The following is a 10,507-nucleotide window of genomic DNA, read 5'->3' as shown; positions in this document are numbered from 1 at the left end:
ACAAGAGTAGATAGGCGCCAGTATGATCCTGCGGATGGGCTTGGCCCATCTTTCTACACGGGCTGATAAATGGGTCGATCATTAAATGGTTTATAACAAAATAATATCTTAACTCTAAGACGACAACTAATATTAAACGGAGGGAGTAGTATCTCGAGTAAAAAATAGCTATGAATTTGAGATGTTCTGAGGGATGTAAAAATAAAATAAAAAGTGTGTTTGGGAGGGGAAGATAAAATTGATTAGAGAACACGACAACTTAACAAGAACAAAAAGTTATAAAAAGCTAACAACGATTTATAGTCGTACAAGTAACTAAATCAAATAAGATTTCGAATCCAACGTTTAAAAAAAAAACGATTTGTCTTTCTAGTTTCTTTTCGAATCCAACGTTTCGGCGTGAGATGCAACTTGGCAAGTACTTTGATCAAATAAGCAAATCATATTCTTTTGAGTTAACTATATAATTTTTCGATTTTTTTTAATATATTTGCTTCCTTTTTGAAGATTTTTTTTAATATATTTGCTTCCTTTTTGGTAATTTTTTTGTTTGTTATCGATTAGAGATAAAGTTTGCACGATTTTATGAGATGATACTTTAACTATAATAATGTTGTTCCTATCTTAAGTTGAAAGTGCAGAAGTGGTGGTACTTGCCAATGAGCTTCTCTAGCCATGGGTAAATTATTGCTGTTCTAGCCTACAAAAATGTTAAAGGAATAGCCTCAAACATATTTCCATGAGAAAAAAAAAGATAATAATTTGCAAAATCATATATCAATTTAAAGATATTAAGTACTTTACACCCATTGAAGGGCCGTGGACCTAGTTCTGGATTGCAGGTCTAGAATTTGGGTTACGAATGTACTTTGTGAGTCTGTGACATTGGCGATATGCCTAAAATATTGCCAAATAAAGGTAGAAAAGTGGATAAATATAGCGGATAAAAATATGGATATGCTAATTTGCATAAATAGATAATTATTATTTTTATTTTTTTTTTGTAAAAGGGTTTGCATAAATAGATAATTATGGTTCCAAATATCATCAATAGTTTAGAAGATTGGAACGATGAATGCATTTTGCATAATACATATGATTAGTTGACTAATATATATAATAATGGTTGATAAATATAAATGTATATGTTATTTAGTTACAAAACATCAAGAACTGCATTATTATAATAAACATTAAAGTCACAAATTTAATATAATTAATAATAAAATATCTAATTTTATTAATGTATAATGATTTCAATGGAAAAGCCTTTTCTTTTATGAAGTATAATACTATATAAAAAATTGGTTATATACATACTAGTGATAAAAGAATAGTTATTAACAAAATTCTGATTTATACTTATTGTAAAATATAAAATCATGATAGATTTTTTAGCGGATATTAGTAATATTATCATATATACTCTTATTTCTTATAATTATAATAGTTAAATCTTAGGTTTTAATTGATTATTTATGTATTTATTTAAATTGAACTATATTTTAGAATATATTTATTAGTTTCCATCTGTAAACTTTCTAAGTAATCAATTTTAAAATAAAGGTTCCGAATGACACATAAACATAGAATTTTCTTACAACTATAGTTAAACGTCAACAAATGCTACTAGCGCTACTACCACAAGCATCACATTTGTATATGTCAACGCAAGAAACATAAATGAAAACATAATGTTTCTAAAATTTTGTCACGTGTGAAGGTTCTGGTGAATTCATTGTTACACCGGTTAATAATGTTTTTGAAATTTTGTTCAAACCTCCTATCGTAGAAGCGATTAATGCAAAACATAAGTAATTTATTCATGCACCAATATATGTTATTAATGTCATTGTACTTAAATCATACTATACCGATACTAATACATGTTTCTTTTACTTTGTAAGATGCTTTTGAAACCCGTTTTCAATGCAATGAGGATGGTTACAACAGAGATTTTTAGTTCAGTGTACATGTATTTGTCTTAATTTGTTATTATGATTCTCATACAAGATTCTTTATTTTTGTATAACTTGTGAATATATTAACTAGCTAAAGAAGATACAAAATCCTCATGATGAAGTTTATAACAAAATCAGTAACATAATGATGAAATATTAATGAAACGCCTACATGTAGTCCATGTTTCCACTTTATCCCATATTTTTTCTAATTTCTCTTATTATCTAGCGTTAAATGTCTCTTGTCTAATATTGATGAATGCATTAAAAGTATATTCAAAGTATATTTTCTGACATTGTTAAAATTAATATATTTTGTTGAGTAGACATAATCACTATAAACTGGATATCCTAATAGATAGATTTTGCATGCTCTACATATATAATATAAACATTCATATGTTTCAATAGACTAGAGCCACTATCTTGGAAAACACGAAACATGAAGGATCTTTAAGAACTAGGTGTTTTCTCTTAACACATATGTTTAATTTCCCATTACTAATCACTCTATACGATTGTACATATTTAATTTAAGTTGAGTACAATATGTTTTATCTTTGACGATTATTATACTTTAATTATAGGGCCATACACAACCAAGAAGATGGTGTTGCCATTTCATCTTCCTGATTTACTGATCGATTTGGTAGTTCTGATTGTACACCTTTAAATTGATTTTGGTTGATTCCGAGATTAGGTGTTTAACTAAATATTTAGTTCTCTGATATACATCGCTATCTCTTTTGAATAATTTGGTAACATGTACGAACGTATGTTTTTTTATTGTTGTACCATGTCCATTTCAAGGGATAAATATCCAAGCAACAATTCCTTATGAATGTGTGATATACTTTGTCGATGGCTTTAGGGAAAAAAATTTGTATTCTATCAAGGTTTTCAAGATAAAAGCAAACGTTGGTAGAACCAGGACAGCCAATAACATCTTTAATCTCAAATTTACCATATCAACCATCGTTAAGCACATTGCTTCTGTATCATCTTCGTTGTATTTCTATCCTACAAAATTCGCTGATATTATCCATAGGAGACTTGACTTCAAAGCTTCTGTTGGTAAGTAATAATAAGTTACCTTATTCTAAAAGTTATATTAAAATGTGTTTGTTTAATGATAATATTTATTTCAGATGGTATTCGCATGGTGATTTGTTGTACACTACTCCAATTCCTTCTGAATGACAAAAAGAAAAAAGATCTTGCATTCCTGAGTTTTTCTATTGAAGATGATAGGTATGTTCATTGTTACTATATATATCTACATATATGTATACTATTTAATAAGAACATGTTTGTCATACATAGAAAATGTAGAATCGAATGTCAAGCAGTAGGTGATGTTCAGTTTGAACGACAACGAGTTCGGGCTTAACAATGTGGAGAACCTAAAATATGTTTACTACGATTTTGACATATTAATCAGTTCCCAAATGGTATTCTTTTGTTTGTATTTATTTGAAATACTAAGTATAACCCACATTAGACTTTATTATTAGATTTACCTCCAAGTTTTAGTTATTATATTCTTACAGGTTTCGACGAATAAAACCAAGTATTATTCTATCAAAACATCTCAAATATTATTTTCGCATATATATTTTAGTTTATGGAAAACACACACATAAACTAAAAATATATATTTTAATTATTATGTGTAATGTCATAATAAAAAATAATACGTGAAAAAATATATTATATTATTTATAAAACAAAAGTATATTTCTAAAAAAAAGAAAAGGTGGCATCTCTTTTTTACTGGGAACTCAAATGTTGTAAATAATTTTTTCTAACGCGTATCAAACTCGACCAATGAAAGACTACTAGCATTTCTTTTACCACTAACCAACTCGATATCGGGTAAATAAAAATGATATCGGTTAAATAAAAACAAATATTCGCGTCATATTTACATTTACAGTTATATAAATTATTTTACTTTTACTATTAGTAGAATTATGTAACAGCAATATATGTATTATGTGATGTATTTTTGTCACCATTTTATTATAATTTTTATAGATTATATAATGGTGTACATTAAGTAAACAAAAAAAACACCCGCCCGTAAACATGATCCTCACATTTCATTTTCTGAACCTTTTCTCACCACCCCTCTTTTGCATAGCTATGTTACCGGGTTGAAGACAAAATTCAACACATACATTATGTGGTTTTAAATATTTTATTTCACTATTGCTCAAATAAAATATTTTATTTCACTTTCCCTTTAATCATCCAACAAAGGAAGGATTCTCATCATGTTAAGTGGAAGTTGGTTGAGTTAACCACACTTACGATGTCTCATGTTTTCTTATTGCAGGTAGCCTTCCATCAGACACGGCAGCCCCAGCTCAATCTGGTCTTTTTGTCGCTGGAAGAACTCGCTCCGGCGTTGTCGCGGGTGCTTTCAGGTATGAAAATTTCAGGCTTTGTATAACAAACTATGCGCTAAAACGTCGGTGAAGATTACAAGCGTGACGAGATCGTCAAGAACTTCTGTGATGGCACAAGATGTATTGTAAACTGAAGAAACGAGATGACGCCACTTTCGAGTAATTTCCATCACTAGTTGAGAATGACGATTGATAATTTGATGATAACTTACTACCTATCGGAACGCGCCACTGTGGTGGTGGTTGAGCGAAACTAGGGAAATTACGTTAGAGTTTAGATCATATTGTTTGACTCACGGTTGTAAACGATACTTGAATTTTTGATTTCGGGTTGTTTAATAAGTTTTTTTTTTAAAAGATAGAGATATAATGTTTTCTCACAATAGATAACTATTTTGACCAGTTCAAATTCCTAACCTAGAATTTTTGACTTTTTGGTTTTATTGCACTGCCGTGGTCCATCGTATACCGTTTCATGTGCCAGCCGGTGCAATGTTAAAGATATGGTGACACGGAAATATGACACCACCATTTTTAGCATATCTGCATCTTTTGAAACACAGTTTCGTACTATTTCTAACTAAATTGCAAATTTGACATTACTATATTGTATAGTATCAGTCGAACTTCGTATGATTAATTTCCTATTGCTTATTTTTTTGTGGTGTAAATTCTATTGCTTACTTAATTAGGCCTTTGGTCGGAAACATGTGTAACAGTATACAGGGTACTTATTTCCACTTTTATATACATGAATATTATTTAAATGTTTATTAGTTAATATTATAAATGTTTATCTTATTTTAAAATATTTATAAACATCATAATTAAATATTTTACATACTGTTTATTATATGATATTTGAAAAATATTACATAATATTATTAAAAATCGTTTTTAAACTTGAATTTTTAAAGAATTTAGCTAAATCATTTTAGTAAATATCTTGAACACAAAAATCTAGCTAAATTTAATTTAGGAAATAATTTAATAAATAGAAAAAGAGAACGATTACTTAAGTTGGAGGTTATTTAATACTTAAATGACATAAAAATATAAATATTAGAAAAAAACTAGGGTCAATTCAATTTTGTACTCATGTATTAATAGATTAGATTATAGGTGTGGGAAGGTTTAAATTGATAAACTTCTTGTCTAGCTAACTCGTCAACTGAGCTAATTGTCTTCTTTAATTTATTGGAAATCAAGAGATAGAGAATAATTAAACGTATAAAGAACAACATAGACAATAATGCTATCAGAAGAACAAACTTTTTGTAGAAAGAACATTAGGTAACATAGTAAAATTACAACATATACCATTATTATAATATATTACGATTGGTACAGTCTAAATCAAGCTAGTGTTTAGGATACAATTCACTTTAAATCACCGGCCTAGTGTTATGCCTATTTTTTGTCTATGTCTTTTGAGTGCAAATCAACGTACGCATGATTAGTTTTCTGGCTTTTAAGAAAATAGTAAATTCTATATAACTGTGGGAACCGAAATTCGCACTGTCGATTTACGTTTAAATTAGGAAACTAGGAAAACTCTAATTTCTCAGAGGTCTCAGATCTCTGCGAGAGCCAACGACAAGTGACCAAATAGATGCGGAAATCAAGAAAATAACAAACGAGTTTAGAGAAAACAGTAGATCTTATTTCGAATCCGAGTAAGAGCGTTGCGATCATTACAAAAGATCATAAAAGCTTTGGCCGCAAAGGCTGACAGCGAGTTACCTAGTTCTAGCGGCCTAAAAGCTCAAACCTAGTTGAGTCGCAGCTCGATAACAAAAGACGAAAAAGATACAGAAAAGGTTTTTGATTGATTTCGGACTGAAACTTGTTAAAGGCTGCCTACGTACCCCTTTCGAGGATCAAGCCGAACGTAGTTCAATTGACAGAGCTGGACAAGAGATCGAACTGCCTGGATGAGTTCGTTTAGTAATTGAGTGCCAGTCATAGAAACCGAACTTGTCGAGAATAAAGCCTAAAGTTTTTAAGTGCAGAGAATTCTGAGTCTAAAAAGTTGTCCCTGGTGCATCTCGCCTAGGACTACTTATATACTTGCTCCTAGGTCGGTTTACTTTTTTACCTTCTGCCCTTAAGCCGTCATATCTTAAAAATGGAGATATTTCGTTTTTCCGGATCTTCGTGATTATCTTCGGAAACTTTACATTTATCCGCAGAAACTTGACATTTATCTTGCCTTACGAACCATGCATAAACCGTCAAACGGCTTATGGGCTTTTGGTTAAGAAATCGTAAGTGGGCTTCGAGCTTCGTCTTAGGCCTCTTTGGGCCGTATTTGGCTCGAAACGTTTATTACAGTTTCTTCGATAAAAGCAAACTTCTCGCGATTTTTATCGTAAAGTTTGACTGATGCCTTCGCTTGACGGGAAACATAGAATGATTTAGCCACGGTCTACGGGAGATAGCATTTAAAGAGTAGACGAGAATGCATGGATTCGTGTCGTATCGACGTTTTGGGAGAGCCCGATCGCTACGTAACGACCAAGCCGTGTACGTGCTCGGTCGATACGTAGCGACCGAGTTTGGCTCGAGCTCGGTCGATACGTAGCGACCGATCCGCGTTCGTACTCGGTCGCTACATAGCGACCGAGCTTTGGCTCGAGCTTGGTCGCTACGTAGCGACCGAGCTTTGGCTCGAGCTTGGTCGCTACGTAGCGACCGAGCTTTGGCTCGAGCTTGGTCGCTACGTAGCGACCGAGCTTTGGCTCGAGCTTGGTCGCTACGTAGCGACCGAGCTTTGGCTCGAGCTTGGTCGCTACGTAGCGACCGAGCTTTGGCTCGAGCTTGGTCGCTACGTAGCGACCGAGCTTTGGCTCGAGCTTGGTCGCTACGTAGCGACCGAGCTTTGGCTCGAGCTTGGTCGCTACGTAGCGACCGAGCTTTGGCTCGAGCTTGGTCGCTACGTAGCGACCGAGCTTTGGCTCGAGCTTGGTCGCTACGTAGCGACCGAGCTTTGGCTCGAGCTTGGTCGCTACGTAGCGACCGAGCCGTATGCGTGCTCGGTCGCTATGTAGCGACCGAGCTTGGCTTGTCCATGGTCCGATTGCCATACTCGAGCTTGCCCGTGGTCGGTTCGGATACGTGGCTGTTCCCTTGGACAATCGGTATTTGGTTCGATTTGAGATTTGAACAAGATTTTACCGCGAGGCTCTTCGTAAAGAATCTTTTTACGAAGTATAACTTTCGTGAAAAATGTTCATGTTGATTTTTACGGAGATTTAGATGTTAACTTCGTCTTGACCGTTTTTTACCCCAACAATAACTTTGGAGGACATTTTAATATAGAAGACTTGAAAATAATATATCCATCTTCGAAATACGTGCACGCAAATTATAAAGGAAAAAATTGGGTAAATGTACTTCAATAAAAATATAATTTGAAAAATACACTCTTATTTAAGCTTTTTGAAAAATATACTTATTTATATATAAATTTACCAAATTGCCCAATCTTAATATTTTTCAATTCCTATTAAACAATTTTTAAAAACATTATTTAAAAAAAATCATTAGAGAATATCTTCTTAATATGCTACACATTATCTTTCCCATATCTTTTTAATATATCTTAAATTTATTTTTTATTATTTTGAAAAAAAAATAAAAGAACGCAAGACGCGTCTCGTCTTCTGGTATCCTCTCCATTTCTGATTTTTTTTTTCTTTTCTCTCTAGTTTTACAGATTCTTCTTCTCATCTCTAAGAGGTTTGTTGATTCATGAATCAGATTTCAGTTTCTAATGTTGTTTCTCTTTTATTCTCTCTTTATTCTTCCACTATGTTTGTTTGTGAAACTAAAAATGTGAAACCAAGAATAAGAAAAAAAACATGTCTGCTTTCTTCATTTTCATTAGATTCAGCTTTGGTTAGAGCTTTCTTGCAGTACAAGATGCAGTTGATCAAAAACTTGATGAACTATACAAGAAGCGTATCCATCTATATAAATATATATAAACATATGCTATGTATGTTCGATATTTCTGCCTTTTTTTTTTGGTAAAACCAATAGTTTTATTTTTTTTAATGAAATTTTAAATTTATTGATCATCAATGAAAAGAATAGTTATGTACAAAGGGATAAAGGCTGAAAAAAAGAACAAGAATCCTATGACCTATGTATGTGTTATGTACCACTCTTGCATAAGATCTCTCATACGCTGCTTCTCCCAATATCTGGTAGCTAAAAGCCGATTGCCAAAAGTTTTATCAATGATCTTCGCCAATTGGTGGTGTTGTCTAGGTTTTTTGAGATGCCTTCTATCATTTCTTTCCCTCCATATCGTATATATCATATATATTGTAGCTTGAAACACTAACCTCAATAGTTTTAATCATCATCATCCCTTTGTTCATCCTCCGGAACTATTGGTTTAGCTTCAGGGATCTCGTCTTCATTCCTGAGAAAATGATTGATGTGGATGGAAACTATGAGATTCTCTCCCTCTCTCGAACCCATCTCCAATATTATCATCGTCAATCATCTCTAATATCGATCATCTGTTTTCTCTGTCCACGAGAGTTTTCCCCCAAACAGATAACTTGACGAGCAAGTAACTAGGGTAGTGAAAATTATGCAAATTACTTCGATCTGAGTTAATGGTTTTCATGTCACGTTAAAAAGAAGAATAACAAGCCAAAGCGATGAATGATAATTAGTGTTCATATTCAAAGTAAAACAAAATAAACACATATGTGAATATCATATTAGAAGAATTTACTTGCTCTCGGCTTCAAGAAATAATAAAAATTTTGTATAGAATGAGACGTGACTTGTGTTTATATAAAGTTAACAAAATAAATTAAAATATATATAAACTTCATGATAATTATCTTAAACATATATTTATCTTAAACACATATTTATCCTAAACATAAATAATTATAATTTCAAATTTATATATTAATTATTGAAATATCAAATTGGGGTAAAAAGGTAAATTCACATTAATGAAAGTGTAGTTTTCAAAAAAAAAACAATGACAATGTATTTTTCAAATTTCAAATCCTAAATATAGAATTTTGCAAATTATCCCAATTATAAATGAAAAAACTGTTACGAAAGTCAAAAGAAAAGGAAGGAGCCGCTTTCGTTGAAAATATGAAAAGATGTGGGGCCCGCTGCACTATTTTCACAGTAAATTTCTTTCTATATATACGAACGTTTGCGTTCGTTTGTAAACATACCGAAAACTCTCCTCTTCTCCTTAATAAGAAACACTCTCTCTCTATATCAGTGTTATTAACTCTACGGGTATAATATTTTGCCCTTATTCAAATTCCCGATATACAATAAAATTCCAGTTCTTTTCATAACACGTTATCAGCACGATCACTCTGCGATTCGAAATTCAAATAGCAAAAATCGAGAAGCTTCAGTTTCCGGCATTGGAAGTAACTGGGACAAACTACACGGCATGGGTTACAAATATGGAGCTTCATCTAGATTCCGAGGAAATACTCGGAACAATAAAAGACGGCAATATATCAACCTCTCATGAAAAGGCTAAGGCCGTGATATTTCTGAGAATGCATCTAGATGAAAATCTTACGCATGATTATGCGAGAACCAAAGATCCCTTAGATCTTTGGAAAGCTCTGAAGGAGAGGTTTGATAACCAAAAGAAAATTACTCTCCCCCATGCACTCGATGAGTGGAAAAATCTACGATTTCAAGATTTTGAAAAAGTGGAAACGTACAATTCCGCTATATTGAGAATAGCGGCGCAATTAGATTATTGCGGTAAGCCTGTCTCGGAAGCAGAAATGCTCGAGAAAACTTACCAAACGTTCCACAAAAATCATTATGTTCTACAAGAACAATATAGAAATTGTGGGTATACGAGGTTCTCTGAACTCGCTGTGGCGCTTATAATAGCGGAGAGAAATAATGAACTCCTCATTAAAAACCACAATGCCCGACCCACGGGAACCAAAGCATTTCCTGAGGTAAATGCAACGGATATAAAAAATCCGGAAAAAGGAAATTATTCCTATCGTGGACGTGGTCGTGGTCGTGGTCACAATCTTGGTTTTGGTCGTGGTCGTGGTTATCGATTTAACCGCAACCATGAAAGGAGTAACAACCCAAGAGGAAGGGGAT

The sequence above is a fragment of the Brassica oleracea genome, chromosome C7, assembly GCF_000695525.1.
Source record: "Brassica oleracea var. oleracea cultivar TO1000 chromosome C7, BOL, whole genome shotgun sequence".
In the NCBI taxonomy this organism is placed as follows: domain Eukaryota; kingdom Viridiplantae; phylum Streptophyta; class Magnoliopsida; order Brassicales; family Brassicaceae; genus Brassica; species Brassica oleracea.
Note: the sequence above shows the minus strand (reverse complement) of the source record.